Raw genomic sequence first — 15,903 nt, 5'->3', positions numbered from 1 at the left:
GTAGACTTTAAAAATCTGGTAGACAATGCATAAAGGCAGCATGTAGTGGAACTCAGACTTGTGGTGATCTCTTGGACAGTTTTGTCAGCCAAAAATGCAAAATGGGTTAACTCCAGTTGTCTAGCTGGCTGCGTGCTTGTTATCTGCAAATAATGGTATTTTTAATGTTCTGAACTGAGTCTTGCAAAGAAGACTGCAAACTCATTGCACCTGGAGAAATACAGAAACCATCAGACAAAGTAACATTTACCACACTGTAATTTGAAATGTTAACCCGCTTTGTCATTAGCAGGTCCAGAGTGTGCCCTTTGCCCTTGGTGGGGCCACTCAGGTGCGGAGTAAGACCAAAGCTTCTGAGGACAGCGCCAAGCTCTTTAGAAGAAGACGAGGTTGAGCGGGGCGTGAAGGAAGGAAGGAACAGTCACTCACGTACGGGAAACTCCTACCAAGCAGTGGCCAGCCTATAGCACACTGGGATTCTGTGGTAATTGAACCAAGTTTAGCAGTTCCTTTCATCAGTTAATAACACAAGCAGGCTTTCCTATTTACCAATGTAGATAACAGGGGTTACAACAGTGACTCTGGTGGGTCTCGAACTCACAGCCTTTGAATGCCTTTGCAACTTTTGTCTGATTCCCCTTTTTCACAAAAGAAAACAGTCATCCGAAAACGGTCTACATCAATCATTCCTTACCATCAAACTGAGAAACAAGGAGTGAAAAGAGTGCATTTACTCTGTTTATTCAGGGATACTGTTCAATCTCTAATTGCAAAATAGCTCTTTCGGGTGATATGTTTTTCTGTACATGTAAACAACTGATTTGCTTGAAAGGCTATCATGAAGGCACTGCTGGGATTTACTAGACAGGCACTTTGACCAACTAAGCCACAGCGCCTCTAAAATGTTACTCCAACCTGTTTCAGGTAGATATTCAGCAAACAATGTTACCTCGTGGATTTTGCCTGCGATAGCTCTTCCAAAATAGCTTGTCGTCCCTGGGTGGGCTCGAACCACCAACCTCCCGGTTAACAGCCGAGCGCGCTGGCCAATTGCGCCACAGAGACATCCAGCCCAGTCGAAAAAATATTTGCGACTCGACAAGCCGCAACATCTTTTTTTTTTTAAAGCGAGCCAGCAACATTCGAAAGTTCAGCCCCTGTCCAATCAACTGTGTTTAATGGAGAGCGAGGGCATCAATCTTTCTACCTTTGAGCTAAATCCCCTGTACCAATGTAACTATAAAAAAAACTGGAAGTCTTTCAATCAATCGACTCTCGCCAATTTATTGCGCACTCAATATACTGCAGTTAATCTGGATATTGAGGAAAAATTGCAAGATAATGTTATTTGACATGATGCAGATGTATTTGCTTACTTTTTCAAGCACACTTGGCAATAAACCTCGTTCAGCAGTGCCTTTTATGAGATAGTAAAGCGCGCAGACGTTCCATTGTAAAAAACAAAAATTTTCTCTCACCATTAGCGACTCTGGTGGGACTCCAACCCACAACCTTTGAAAGCCCTTGCAACTAATGCCTAGAAGTCCAATGCGCTATCCATTGCGCCACAGAGCCCATACGTCCTTGCGTGATGCTCATTTCCACAAACGCAAAACACGGTTTTCATCCAAAATGGGTCTACGTCAGTCATTCCTTGCCAACAAACTGAGAATCAAAAAGTGAAAAGAGTGCAGTTAATCTGTGTGTGCAGGGATACTTTTCCATCTCTTATTCCAATTTGTAACAGCAGCGCATTTTCTGTCATTGTAAACAATTTGCAAGCCTGAATGGACAACTGTAACCCTCTCCATAGCCCGGTATACATTATATCTCAACAGGAACATCCATCTCCGTGACAATAAAACAGCAGAACCTTGGCCCATCTTCAAAGGACTCTTGGCCGCACACCTCCGACACCTCCACATGGCAGCAGAGCACCGGTTCATCACCCACCTCGTCCCCCACAACACCCTGATCCACCTTATACCCTCTGGAAACCTGGACATCATCTTCTGACCCCGGCATCACCTCCCCCAACCACGGCATCAACCCCCATCACTGAAGAAAGTTTGGAGAACGATTGTGTGTTTGATTTTCTGTAATTTTTTGTCTCTTCTCCCCCTGCCCTTGTGTATCCCATTCCCTTGCACTTGTGTGTGATGTTTGTCTGTACAATTATGTAAATATATGTAAATACTTGTAAGATGTTTTTGATAATAAAAGATAAAAAAAATAAAATAATGGACAACTGAGTAGTAGTAGTAGGTTTGAGATGGGCCGGTAATTATTTAGCACTGTGGCATCAAGACTGCTCTTCTTTAAGAGAGGCTTAATGACCGCAGTTTTAAGGCTCTTGGGAATATTCCAGATCCAAGCGACATGTTGACTTTTTGAGTGATTGGAGCCAACAGACTGCTCACCGTAGACTTTAAAAATCTGGTAGACAATGCATAAAGGCAGCATGTAGTGGAACTCAGACTTGTGGTGATCTCTTGGACAGTTTTGTCAGCCAAAAATGCAAAATGGGTTAACTCCAGTTGTCTAGCTGGCTGCGTGCTTGTTATCTGCAAATAATGGTATTTTTAATGTTCTGAACTGAGTCTTGCAAAGAAGACTGCAAACTCATTGCACCTGGAGAAATACAGAAACCATCAGACAAAGTAACATTTACCACACTGTAATTTGAAATGTTAACCCGCTTTGTCATTAGCAGGTCCAGAGTGTGCCCTTTGCCCTTGGTGGGGCCACTCAGGTGCGGAGTAAGACCAAAGCTTCTGAGGACAGCGCCAAGCTCTTTAGAAGAAGACGAGGTTGAGCGGGGCGTGAAGGAAGGAAGGAACAGTCACTCACGTACGGGAAACTCCTACCAAGCAGTGGCCAGCCTATAGCACACTGGGATTCTGTGGTAATTGAACCAAGTTTAGCAGTTCCTTTCATCAGTTAATAACACAAGCAGGCTTTCCTATTTACCAATGTAGATAACAGGGGTTACAACAGTGACTCTGGTGGGTCTCGAACTCACAGCCTTTGAATGCCTTTGCAACTTTTGTCTGATTCCCCTTTTTCACAAAAGAAAACAGTCATCCGAAAACGGTCTACATCAATCATTCCTTACCATCAAACTGAGAAACAAGGAGTGAAAAGAGTGCATTTACTCTGTTTATTCAGGGATACTGTTCAATCTCTAATTGCAAAATAGCTCTTTCAGGTGATATGTTTTTCTGTACATGTAAACAACTGATTTGCTTGAAAGGCTATCATGAAAGCACTGCTGGGATTTGCTAGACAGGCACTTTGACCAACTAAGCCACAGCGCCTCTAAAGTGTTACTCCAACCTGTTTCAGGTAGATATTCAGCAAACAATGTTACCCCGTGGATTTTGGCTGCGATAGCTCTTCCAAAATAGCTTCTCGTCCCTGGGTGGGCTCAAACCACCAACCTCCCGGTTAACAGCCGAGCGCGCTGGCCAATTGCGCCACAGAGACATCCAGCCCAGTCGAAAAAATATTTGCGACTTGACAAGCCGCAACATCTTTTTTTTTTTAAAGCGAGCCAGCAACATTCGAAAGTTCAGCCCCTGTCCAATCAACTGTGTTTAATGGAGAGCGAGGGCATCAATCTTTCTACCTTTGAGCTAAATCCCCTGTACCAATGTAGCTATAAAAAAAACTGGAAGTCTTTCAATCAATCGACTCTCGCCAATTTATTGCGCACTCAATATACTGCAGTTAATCTGGATATTGAGGAAAAATTGCAAGATAATGTTATTTGACATAATGCCGATGTATTTGCTTACTTTTTCAAGCACACTTGGCAATAAACCTCGTTCAGCAGTGCCTTTTATCAGATAGTAAAGCGCGCAGACGTTCCATTGTAAAAAACAAAAATGTTCTCTCACCATTAGCGACTCTAGTGGGACTCAACCCACAACCTTTGAAAGCCCTTGCAACTAATGCCTAGAAGTCCAATGCGCTATCCATTGCGCCACAGAGCCCATACATCCTTGCGTGATGCTCATTTCCACAAACGCAAAACACGGTTTTCATCCAAAATGGGTCTACGTCAGTCATTCCTTGCCAACAAACTGAGAATCAAAAAGTGAAAAGAGTGCAGTTAATCTGTGTGTGCAGGGATACTTTTCCATCTCTTATTCCAATTTGTAACAGCAGCGCATTTTCTGTCATTGTAAATAATTTGCACGCCTGAATGGACAACTGTAACCCTCTCCATAGCCCGGTATACATTATATCTCAACAGGAACATCCATCTCCGTGACAATAAAACAGCAGAACCTTGGCCCATCTTCAAAGGACTCTTGGCCGCACACCTCCGACACCTCCACATGGCAGCAGAGCACCGGTTCATCACCCACCTCATCCCCCACAACACCCTGATCCACCTTATACCCTCTGGAAACCTGGACATCATCTTCTGACCCCGGCATCACCCCCCCATCCACGGCATCACCCCCCATCACTGAAGAAAGTTTGAAGAACGATTGTGTGTTTGATTTTCTGTAATTTTTTGTCTCTTCTCCCCCTGCCCTTGTGTATCCCATTCCCTTGCACTTGTGTGTGATGTTTGTCTGTACAATTATGTAAATATATGTAAATACTTGTAAGATGTTTTTGATAATAAAAGATAAAAAAAATAAAATAATGGACAACTGAGTAGTAGTAGTAGGTTTGAGATGGGCCGGTAATTATTTAGCACTGTGGCATCAAGACTGCTCTTCTTTAAGAGAGGCTTAATGACCGCAGTTTTAAGGCTCTTGGGAATATTCCAGATCCAAGCGACATGTTGACTTTTTGAGTGATTGGAGCCAACAGACTGCTCACCGTAGACTTTAAAAATCTGGTAGACAATGCATAAAGGCAGCATGTAGTGGAACTCAGACTTGTGGTGATCTCTTGGACAGTTTTGTCAGCCAAAAATGCAAAATGGGTTAACTCCAGTTGTCTAGCTGGCTGCGTGCTTGTTATCTGCAAATAATGGTATTTTTAATGTTCTGAACTGAGTCTTGCAAAGAAGACTGCAAACTCATTGCACCTGGAGAAATACAGAAACCATCAGACAAAGTAACATTTACCACACTGTAATTTGAAATGTTAACCCGCTTTGTCATTAGCAGGTCCAGAGTGTGCCCTTTGCCCTTGGTGGGGCCACTCAGGTGCGGAGTAAGACCAAAGCTTCTGAGGACAGCGCCAAGCTCTTTAGAAGAAGACGAGGTTGAGCGGGGCGTGAAGGAAGGAAGGAACAGTCACTCACGTACGGGAAACTCCTACCAAGCAGTGGCCAGCCTATAGCACACTGGGATTCTGTGGTAATTGAACCAAGTTTAGCAGTTCCTTTCATCAGTTAATAACACAAGCAGGCTTTCCTATTTACCAATGTAGATAACAGGGGTTACAACAGTGACTCTGGTGGGTCTCGAACTCACAGCCTTTGAATGCCTTTGCAACTTTTGTCTGATTCCCCTTTTTCACAAAAGAAAACAGTCATCAGAAAACGGTCTACATCAATCATTCCTTACCATCAAACTGAGAAACAAGGAGTGAAAAGAGTGCATTTACTCTGTTTATTCAGGGATACTGTTCAATCTCTAATTGCAAAATAGCTCTTTCGGGTGATATGTTTTTCTGTACATGTAAACAACTGATTTGCTTGAAAGGCTATCATGAAAGCACTGCTGGGATTTGCTAGACAGGCACTTTGACCAACTAAGCCACAGCGCCTCTAAAGTGTTACTCCAACCTGTTTCAGGTAGATATTCAGCAAACAATGTTACCCCGTGGATTTTGGCTGCGATAGCTCTTCCAAAATAGCTTCTCGTCCCTGGGTGGGCTCAAACCACCAACCTCCCAGTTAACAGCCCAGCGCGCTGGCCAATTGCGCCACAGAGACATCCAGCCCAGTCGAAAAAATATTTGCGACTTGACAAGCCGCAACATCTTTTTTTTTTTAAAGCGAGCCAGCAACATTCGAAAGTTCAGCCCCTGTCCAATCAACTGTGTTTAATGGAGAGCGAGGGCATCAATCTTTCTACCTTTGAGCTAAATCCCCTGTACCAATGTAGCTATAAAAAAAACTGGAAGTCTTTCAATCAATCGACTCTCGCCAATTTATTGCGCACTCAATATACTGCAGTTAATCTGGATATTGAGGAAAAATTGCAAGATAATGTTATTTGACATAATGCCGATGTATTTGCTTACTTTTTCAAGCACACTTGGCAATAAACCTCGTTCAGCAGTGCCTTTTATCAGATAGTAAAGCGCGCAGACGTTCCATTGTAAAAAACAAAAATGTTCTCTCACCATTAGCGACTCTAGTGGGACTCAACCCACAACCTTTGAAAGCCCTTGCAACTAATGCCTAGAAGTCCAATGCGCTATCCATTGCGCCACAGAGCCCATACATCCTTGCGTGATGCTCATTTCCACAAACGCAAAACACGGTTTTCATCCAAAATGGGTCTACGTCAGTCATTCCTTGCCAACAAACTGAGAATCAAAAAGTGAAAAGAGTGCAGTTAATCTGTGTGTGCAGGGATACTTTTCCATCTCTTATTCCAATTTGTAACAGCAGCGCATTTTCTGTCATTGTAAATAATTTGCACGCCTGAATGGACAACTGTAACCCTCTCCATAGCCCGGTATACATTATATCTCAACAGGAACATCCATCTCCGTGACAATAAAACAGCAGAACCTTGGCCCATCTTCAAAGGACTCTTGGCCGCACACCTCCGACACCTCCACATGGCAGCAGAGCACCGGTTCATCACCCACCTCATCCCCCACAACACCCTGATCCACCTTATACCCTCTGGAAACCTGGACATCATCTTCTGACCCCGGCATCACCCCCCCATCCACGGCATCACCCCCCATCACTGAAGAAAGTTTGAAGAATGATTGTGTGTTTGATTTTCTGTAATTTTTTGTCTCTTCTCCCCCTGCCCTTGTGTATCCCATTCCCTTGCACTTGTGTGTGATGTTTGTCTGTACAATTATGTAAATATATGTAAATACTTGTAAGATGTTTTTGATAATAAAAGATAAAAAAAATAAAATAATGGACAACTGAGTAGTAGTAGTAGGTTTGAGATGGGCCGGTAATTATTTAGCACTGTGGCATCAAGACTGCTCTTCTTTAAGAGAGGCTTAATGACCGCAGTTTTAAGGCTCTTGGGAATATTCCAGATCCAAGCGACATGTTGACTTTTTGAGTGATTGGAGCCAACAGACTGCTCACCGTAGACTTTAAAAATCTGGTAGACAATGCATAAAGGCAGCATGTAGTGGAACTCAGACTTGTGGTGATCTCTTGGACAGTTTTGTCAGCCAAAAATGCAAAATGGGTTAACTCCAGTTGTCTAGCTGGCTGCGTGCTTGTTATCTGCAAATAATGGTATTTTTAATGTTCTGAACTGAGTCTTGCAAAGAAGACTGCAAACTCATTGCACCTGGAGAAATACAGAAACCATCAGACAAAGTAACATTTACCACACTGTAATTTGAAATGTTAACCCGCTTTGTCATTAGCAGGTCCAGAGTGTGCCCTTTGCCCTTGGTGGGGCCACTCAGGTGCGGAGTAAGACCAAAGCTTCTGAGGACAGCGCCAAGCTCTTTAGAAGAAGACGAGGTTGAGCGGGGCGTGAAGGAAGGAAGGAACAGTCACTCACGTACGGGAAACTCCTACCAAGCAGTGGCCAGCCTATAGCACACTGGGATTCTGTGGTAATTGAACCAAGTTTAGCAGTTCCTTTCATCAGTTAATAACACAAGCAGGCTTTCCTATTTACCAATGTAGATAACAGGGGTTACAACAGTGACTCTGGTGGGTCTCGAACTCACAGCCTTTGAATGCCTTTGCAACTTTTGTCTGATTCCCCTTTTTCACAAAAGAAAACAGTCATCCGAAAACGGTCTACATCAATCATTCCTTACCATCAAACTGAGAAACAAGGAGTGAAAAGAGTGCATTTACTCTGTTTATTCAGGGATACTGTTCAATCTCTAATTGCAAAATAGCTCTTTCGGGTGATATGTTTTTCTGTACATGTAAACAACTGATTTGCTTGAAAGGCTATCATGAAAGCACTGCTGGGATTTACTAGACAGGCACTTTGACCAACTAAGCCACAGCGCCTCTAAAGTGTTACTCCAACCTGTTTCAGGTAGATATTCAGCAAACAATGTTACCCCGTGGATTTTGGCTGCGATAGCTCTTCCAAAATAGCTTCTCGTCCCTGGGTGGGCTCAAACCACCAACCTCCCGGTTAACAGCCGAGCGCGCTGGCCAATTGCGCCACAGAGACATCCAGCCTAGGCAATAAAATATTTGCGACTCGACAAGCCGCAACATCTTTTTTTTTTTAAAGCGAGCCAGCAACATTCGAAAGTTCAGCCCCTGTCCAATCAACTGAGTTTAATGGAGAGCGAGGGCATCAATCTTTCTACCTTTGAGCTAAATCCCCTGTACCAATGTAGCTATAAAAAAAAACTGGAAGTCTTTCAATCAATCGACTCTCGCCAATTTTTTGCGCACTCAATATACTGCAGTTAATCTGGATATTGAGGAAAAATTGCAAGATGATGTTATTTGACATAATGCCGATGTATTTGCTTACTTTTTCAAGCACACTTGGCAATAAACCTCGTTCAGCAGTGCTTTTTATCAGATAGTAAAGCGCGCAGACGTTCCATTGTAAAAAACAAAAATGTTCTCTCGCCATTAGCGACTCCAGTGGGACTCAACCCACAACCTTTGAAAGCCCTTGCAACTAATGCCTAGAAGTCCAATGCGCTATCCATTGCGCCACAGAGCCCATACGTCCTTGCGTGATGCTCATTTCCACAAACGCAAAACACGGTTTTCATCCAAAATGGGTCTACGTCAGTCATTCCTTGCCAACAAACTGAGAATCAAAAAGTGAAAAGAGTGCAGTTAATCTGTGTGTGCAGGGATACTTTTCCATCTCTTATTCCAATTTGTAACAGCAGCGCATTTTCTGTCATTGTAAATAATTTGCACGCCTGAATGGACAACTGTAACCCTCTCCATAGCCCGGTATACATTATATCTCAACAGGAACATCCATCTCCGTGACAATAAAACAGCAGAACCTTGGCCCATCTTCAAAGGACTCTTGGCCGCACACCTCCGACACCTCCACATGGCAGCAGAGCACCGGTTCATCACCCACCTCATCCCCCACAACACCCTGATCCACCTTATACCCTCTGGAAACCTGGACATCATCTTCTGACCCCGGCATCACCCCCCCATCCACGGCATCACCCCCCATCACTGAAGAAAGTTTGAAGAATGATTGTGTGTTTGATTTTCTGTAATTTTTTGTCTCTTCTCCCCCTGCCCTTGTGTATCCCATTCCCTTGCACTTGTGTGTGATGTTTGTCTGTACAATTATGTAAATATATGTAAATACTTGTAAGATGTTTTTGATAATAAAAGATAAAAAAAATAAAATAATGGACAACTGAGTAGTAGTAGTAGGTTTGAGATGGGCCGGTAATTATTTAGCACTGTGGCATCAAGACTGCTCTTCTTTAAGAGAGGCTTAATGACCGCAGTTTTAAGGCTCTTGGGAATATTCCAGATCCAAGCGACATGTTGACTTTTTGAGTGATTGGAGCCAACAGACTGCTCACCGTAGACTTTAAAAATCTGGTAGACAATGCATAAAGGCAGCATGTAGTGGAACTCAGACTTGTGGTGATCTCTTGGACAGTTTTGTCAGCCAAAAATGCAAAATGGGTTAACTCCAGTTGTCTAGCTGGCTGCGTGCTTGTTATCTGCAAATAATGGTATTTTTAATGTTCTGAACTGAGTCTTGCAAAGAAGACTGCAAACTCATTGCACCTGGAGAAATACAGAAACCATCAGACAAAGTAACATTTACCACACTGTAATTTGAAATGTTAACCCGCTTTGTCATTAGCAGGTCCAGAGTGTGCCCTTTGCCCTTGGTGGGGCCACTCAGGTGCGGAGTAAGACCAAAGCTTCTGAGGACAGCGCCAAGCTCTTTAGAAGAAGACGAGGTTGAGCGGGGCGTGAAGGAAGGAAGGAACAGTCACTCACGTACGGGAAACTCCTACCAAGCAGTGGCCAGCCTATAGCACACTGGGATTCTGTGGTAATTGAACCAAGTTTAGCAGTTCCTTTCATCAGTTAATAACACAAGCAGGCTTTCCTATTTACCAATGTAGATAACAGGGGTTACAACAGTGACTCTGGTGGGTCTCGAACTCACAGCCTTTGAATGCCTTTGCAACTTTTGTCTGATTCCCCTTTTTCACAAAAGAAAACAGTCATCCGAAAACGGTCTACATCAATCATTCCTTACCATCAAACTGAGAAACAAGGAGTGAAAAGAGTGCATTTACTCTGTTTATTCAGGGATACTGTTCAATCTCTAATTGCAAAATAGCTCTTTCGGGTGATATGTTTTTCTGTACATGTAAACAACTGATTTGCTTGAAAGGCTATCATGAAAGCACTGCTGGGATTTACTAGACAGGCACTTTGACCAACTAAGCCACAGCGCCTCTAAAGTGTTACTCCAACCTGTTTCAGGTAGATATTCAGCAAACAATGTTACCCCGTGGATTTTGGCTGCGATAGCTCTTCCAAAATAGCTTCTCGTCCCTGGGTGGGCTCAAACCACCAACCTCCCGGTTAACAGCCGAGCGCGCTGGCCAATTGCGCCACAGAGACATCCAGCCTAGGCAATAAAATATTTGCGACTCGACAAGCCGCAACATCTTTTTTTTTTTAAAGCGAGCCAGCAACATTCGAAAGTTCAGCCCCTGTCCAATCAACTGAGTTTAATGGAGAGCGAGGGCATCAATCTTTCTACCTTTGAGCTAAATCCCCTGTACCAATGTAGCTATAAAAAAAAACTGGAAGTCTTTCAATCAATCGACTCTCGCCAATTTTTTGCGCACTCAATATACTGCAGTTAATCTGGATATTGAGGAAAAATTGCAAGATGATGTTATTTGACATAATGCCGATGTATTTGCTTACTTTTTCAAGCACACTTGGCAATAAACCTCGTTCAGCAGTGCTTTTTATCAGATAGTAAAGCGCGCAGACGTTCCATTGTAAAAAACAAAAATGTTCTCTCGCCATTAGCGACTCCAGTGGGACTCAACCCACAACCTTTGAAAGCCCTTGCAACTAATGCCTAGAAGTCCAATGCGCTATCCATTGCGCCACAGAGCCCATACGTCCTTGCGTGATGCTCATTTCCACAAACGCAAAACACGGTTTTCATCCAAAATGGGTCTACGTCAGTCATTCCTTGCCAACAAACTGAGAATCAAAAAGTGAAAAGAGTGCAGTTAATCTGTGTGTGCAGGGATACTTTTCCATCTCTTATTCCAATTTGTAACAGCAGCGCATTTTCTGTCATTGTAAACAATTTGCACGCCTGAATGGACAACTGTAACCCTCTCCATAGCCCGGTATACATTATATCTCAACAGGAACATCCATCTCCGTGACAATAAAACAGCAGAACCTTGGCCCATCTTCAAAGGACTCTTGGCCGCACACCTCCGACACCTCCACATGGCAGCAGAGCACCGGTTCATCACCCACCTCGTCCCCCACAACACCCTGATCCACCTTATACCCTCTGGAAACCTGGACATCATCTTCTGACCCCGGCATCACCTCCCCCAACCACGGCATCAACCCCCATCACTGAAGAAAGTTTGGAGAATGATGGTGTGTTTGATTTTCTGTAATTTTTTGTCTCTTCTCCCCCTGCCCTTGTGTATCCCATTCCCTTGCACTTGTGTGTGATGTTTGTCTGTACAATTATGTAAATATATGTAAATACTTGTAAGATGTTTTTGATAATAAAAGATAAAAAAAAAATTAAAATAATGGACAACTGAGTAGTAGTAGTAGGTTTGAAATGGGCCGGTAATTATTTAGCACTGTGGCATCAAGACTGCTCTTCTTTAAGAGAGGCTTAATGACCGCAGTTTTAAGGCTCTTGGGAATATTCCAGATCCAAGCGACATGTTGACTTTTTGAGTGATTGGAGCCAACAGACTGCTCACCGTAGACTTTAAAAATCTGGTAGACAATGCATAAAGGCAGCATGTAGTGGAACTCAGACTTGTGGTGATCTCTTGGACAGTTTTGTCAGCCAAAAATGCAAAATGGGTTAACTCCAGTTGTCTAGCTGGCTGCGTGCTTGTTATCTGCAAATAATGGTATTTTTAATGTTCTGAACTGAGTCTTGCAAAGAAGACTGCAAACTCATTGCACCTGGAGAAATACAGAAACCATCAGACAAAGTAACATTTACCACACTGTAATTTGAAATGTTAACCCGCTTTGTCATTAGCAGGTCCAGAGTGTGCCCTTTGCCCTTGGTGGGGCCACTCAGGTGCGGAGTAAGACCAAAGCTTCTGAGGACAGCGCCAAGCTCTTTAGAAGAAGACGAGGTTGAGCGGGGCGTGAAGGAAGGAAGGAACAGTCACTCACGTACGGGAAACTCCTACCAAGCAGTGGCCAGCCTATAGCACACTGGGATTCTGTGGTAATTGAACCAAGTTTAGCAGTTCCTTTCATCAGTTAATAACACAAGCAGGCTTTCCTATTTACCAATGTAGATAACAGGGGTTACAACAGTGACTCTGGTGGGTCTCGAACTCACAGCCTTTGAATGCCTTTGCAACTTTTGTCTGATTCCCCTTTTTCACAAAAGAAAACAGTCATCCAAAAACGGTCTACATCAATCATTCCTTACCATCAAACTGAGAAACAAGGAGTGAAAAGAGTGCATTTACTCTGTTTATTCAGGGATACTGTTCAATCTCTAATTGCAAAATAGCTCTTTCGGGTGATATGTTTTTCTGTACATGTAAACAACTGATTTGCTTGAAAGGCTATCATGAAAGCACTGCTGGGATTTACTAGACAGGCACTTTGACCAACTAAGCCACAGCGCCTCTAAAGTGTTACTCCAACCTGTTTCAGGTAGATATTCAGCAAACAATGTTACCCCGTGGATTTTGGCTGCGATAGCTCTTCCAAAATAGCTTCTCGTCCCTGGGTGGGCTCAAACCACCAACCTCCCGGTTAGCAGCCGAGCGCGCTGGCCAATTGCGCCACAGAGACATCCAGCCTAGGTAATAAAATATTTGCGACTCGACAAGCCGCAACATCTTTTTTTTTTTAAAGCGAGCCAGCAACATTCGAAAGTTCAGCCCCTGTCCAATCAACTGAGTTTAATGGAGAGCGAGGGCATCAATCTTTCTACCTTTGAGCTAAATCCCCTGTACCAATGTAGCTATAAAAAAAAACTGGAAGTCTTTCAATCAATCGACTCTCGCCAATTTATTGCGCACTCAATATACTGCAGTTAATCTGGATATTGAGGAAAAATTGCAAGATGATGTTATTTGACATAATGCCGATGTATTTGCTTACTTTTTCAAGCACACTTGGCAATAAACCTCGTTCAGCAGTGCTTTTTATCAGATAGTAAAGCGCGCAGACGTTCCATTGTAAAAAACAAAAATGTTCTCTCGCCATTAGCGACTCCAGTGGGACTCAACCCACAACCTTTGAAAGCCCTTGCAACTAATGCCTAGAAGTCCAATGCGCTATCCATTGCGCCACAGAGCCCATACGTCCTTGCGTGATGCTCATTTCCACAAACGCAAAACACGGTTTTCATCCAAAATGGGTCTACGTCAGTCATTCCTTGCCAACAAACTGAGAATCAAAAAGTGAAAAGAGTGCAGTTAATCTGTGTGTGCAGGGATACTTTTCCATCTCTTATTCCAATTTGTAACAGCAGCGCATTTTCTGTCATTGTAAACAATTTGCACGCCTGAATGGACAACTGTAACCCTCTCCATAGCCCGGTATACATTATATCTCAACAGGAACATCCATCTCCGTGACAATAAAACAGCAGAACCTTGGCCCATCTTCAAAGGACTCTTGGCCGCACACCTCCGACACCTCCACATGGCAGCAGAGCACCGGTTCATCACCCACCTCGTCCCCCACAACACCCTGATCCACCTTATACCCTCTGGAAACCTGGACATCATCTTCTGACCCCGGCATCACCTCCCCCAACCACGGCATCAACCCCCATCACTGAAGAAAGTTTGGAGAATGATGGTGTGTTTGATTTTCTGTAATTTTTTGTCTCTTCTCCCCCTGCCCTTGTGTATCCAATTCCCTTGCACTTGTGTGTGATGTTTGTCTGTACAATTATGTAAATATATGTAAATACTTGTAAGATGTTTTTGATAAGAAAAGATAAAAAAAAAATTAAAATAATGGACAACTGAGTAGTAGTAGTAGGTTTGAAATGGGCCGGTAATTATTTAGCACTGTGGCATCAAGACTGCTCTTCTTTAAGAGAGGCTTAATGACCGCAGTTTTAAGGCTCTTGGGAATATTCCAGATCCAAGCGACATGTTGACTTTTTGAGTGATTGGAGCCAACAGACTGCTCACCGTAGACTTTAAAAATCTGGTAGACAATGCATAAAGGCAGCATGTAGTGGAACTCAGACTTGTGGTGATCTCTTGGACAGTTTTGTCAGCCAAAAATGCAAAATGGGTTAACTCCAGTTGTCTAGCTGGCTGCGTGCTTGTTATCTGCAAATAATGGTATTTTTAATGTTCTGAACTGAGTCTTGCAAAGAAGACTGCAAACTCATTGCACCTGGAGAAATACAGAAACCATCAGACAAAGTAACATTTACCACACTGTAATTTGAAATGTTAACCCGCTTTGTCATTAGCAGGTCCAGAGTGTGCCCTTTGCCCTTGGTGGGGCCACTCAGGTGCGGAGTAAGACCAAAGCTTCTGAGGACAGCGCCAAGCTCTTTAGAAGAAGACGAGGTTGAGCGGGGCGTGAAGGAAGGAAGGAACAGTCACTCACGTACGGGAAACTCCTACCAAGCAGTGGCCAGCCTATAGCACACTGGGATTCTGTGGTAATTGAACCAAGTTTAGCAGTTCCTTTCATCAGTTAATAACACAAGCAGGCTTTCCTATTTACCAATGTAGATAACAGGGGTTACAACAGTGACTCTGGTGGGTCTCGAACTCACAGCCTTTGAATGCCTTTGCAACTTTTGTCTGATTCCCCTTTTTCACAAAAGAAAACAGTCATCCGAAAACGGTCTACATCAATCATTCCTTACCATCAAACTGAGAAACAAGGAGTGAAAAGAGTGCATTTACTCTGTTTATTCAGGGATACTGTTCAATCTCTAATTGCAAAATAGCTCTTTCGGGTGATATGTTTTTCTGTACATGTAAACAACTGATTTGCTTGAAAGGCTATCATGAAAGCACTGCTGGGATTTGCTAGACAGGCACTTTGACCAACTAAGCCACAGCGCCTCTAAAGTGTTACTCCAACCTGTTTCAGGTAGATATTCAGCAAACAATGTTACCCCGTGGATTTTGGCTGCGATAGCTCTTCCAAAATAGCTTCTCGTCCCTGGGTGGGCTCAAACCACCAACCTCCCGGTTAGCAGCCGAGCGCGCTGGCCAATTGCGCCACAGAGACATCCAGCCTAGGCAATAAAATATTTGCGACTCGACAAGCCGCAACATCTTTTTTTTTTTAAAGCGAGCCAGCAACATTCGAAAGTTCAGCCCCTGTCCAATCAACTGTGTTTAATGGAGAGCGAGGGCATCAATCTTTCTACCTTTGAGCTAAATCCCCTGTACCAATGTAGCTATAAAAAAAACTGGAAGTCTTTCAATCAATCGACTCTCGCCAATTTATTGCGCACTCAATATACTGCAGTTAATCTGGATATTGAGGAAAAATTGCAAGATAATGTTATTTGACATAATGCCGATGTATTTGCTTAC

At 43.3% G+C, this 15,903-nt stretch overlaps 4 non-coding genes across 4 annotated transcripts; all 4 read right to left on the bottom strand.

The window, feature by feature from the left end:
• Positions 1 to 991: 991 nt before the first annotated feature.
• Positions 992 to 1,065, bottom strand: trnan-guu (transfer RNA asparagine (anticodon GUU)). Its single transcript has one exon. It is a non-coding gene; the product is annotated as a tRNA-Asn (tRNA).
• A 419-nt stretch (positions 1,066 to 1,484) lies between these two features.
• Positions 1,485 to 1,575, bottom strand: trnar-ucu (transfer RNA arginine (anticodon UCU)). The gene is given in 2 exon segments: positions 1,485 to 1,520; positions 1,539 to 1,575. It is a non-coding gene; the product is annotated as a tRNA-Arg (tRNA).
• Positions 1,576 to 13,094: 11,519 nt separating this feature from the next.
• Positions 13,095 to 13,168, bottom strand: trnas-gcu (transfer RNA serine (anticodon GCU)). Its single transcript has one exon. It is a non-coding gene; the product is annotated as a tRNA-Ser (tRNA).
• Positions 13,169 to 15,518: 2,350 nt separating this feature from the next.
• On the bottom strand, positions 15,519 to 15,592 carry trnas-gcu (transfer RNA serine (anticodon GCU)). The gene has a single exon. It is a non-coding gene; the product is annotated as a tRNA-Ser (tRNA).
• Between the last annotated feature and the right edge of the window lie 311 nt (positions 15,593 to 15,903).

Source organism: Eucyclogobius newberryi, unplaced genomic scaffold, assembly GCF_026437365.1.
Source record: "Eucyclogobius newberryi isolate DKJ021-1_F unplaced genomic scaffold, fEucNew1.0.hap1 SCAF_41, whole genome shotgun sequence".
NCBI classification, from domain to species: Eukaryota; Metazoa; Chordata; class Actinopteri; order Gobiiformes; family Gobiidae; genus Eucyclogobius; species Eucyclogobius newberryi.
Note: the sequence above shows the minus strand (reverse complement) of the source record. Positions and strands in the feature narration are given on the sequence as shown.